The 528-nt window shown below is 51.9% G+C and overlaps 1 protein-coding gene across 3 annotated transcripts in view; it reads left to right on the top strand.

Moving 5' to 3' along the window:
- Nucleotides 1–528, top strand: part of LOC116851341 (vacuolar protein sorting-associated protein 45) — a 132,174-nt gene that overhangs the window by 38,460 nt on the left and 93,186 nt on the right. The window lies entirely within an intron of this gene.

The following is a 528-nucleotide window of genomic DNA, read 5'->3' as shown; positions in this document are numbered from 1 at the left end:
CCTACACGCAGCAGTGTATGAGTGACGCGTTATCGTGTGCGAGTCACACGGATATTCGGACGGCATTAACGCTGGTGCGTGTACATCTTATACAACGAAGGCATCAATTTCACCCCTCTATAATCCCCCACCCTCTCACCATTCCCTTTTTCCTTATTGGTATCACCACTCCTTTTACTCTTCCGGCAATCCCTCTCCTCTCCTTACCCTTCTACACATCCTCCATGTTCACTTTTCCACCTTCTCTCCTCCATATTTCCACACTTAGTTCGGTATCCCATTTAATCCCGTAGCTGGGACTTCCGTTTCCGGTGGCGAAGGTGTAGGAGCTCGTGAGTCCTCGGTGAGAAAGTGAGGTGCATCTGTGAGAGAGTGAGTGAGGTGGAGAGAGTGTGTGGGTGTGAGAGGGGAGAGTGTGTGGAGTGCGTGGGAGTGAAGGGAGGTGGAGGGAGAGAAGCCGGGAGGAGTAACGTGGAAAGGAGTAGTAGAGTGAGATTAGGAAGACGTTCCGTGGAAGAGAGAACGGGG

This window comes from Odontomachus brunneus, unplaced genomic scaffold, assembly GCF_010583005.1.
Source record: "Odontomachus brunneus isolate Ranch 3 - 2012 unplaced genomic scaffold, Obru_v1 Obru_scaffold_172, whole genome shotgun sequence".
Taxonomy (NCBI): Eukaryota; Metazoa; Arthropoda; class Insecta; order Hymenoptera; family Formicidae; genus Odontomachus; species Odontomachus brunneus.
This window is presented reverse-complemented; position numbering and strand designations above follow the sequence as displayed.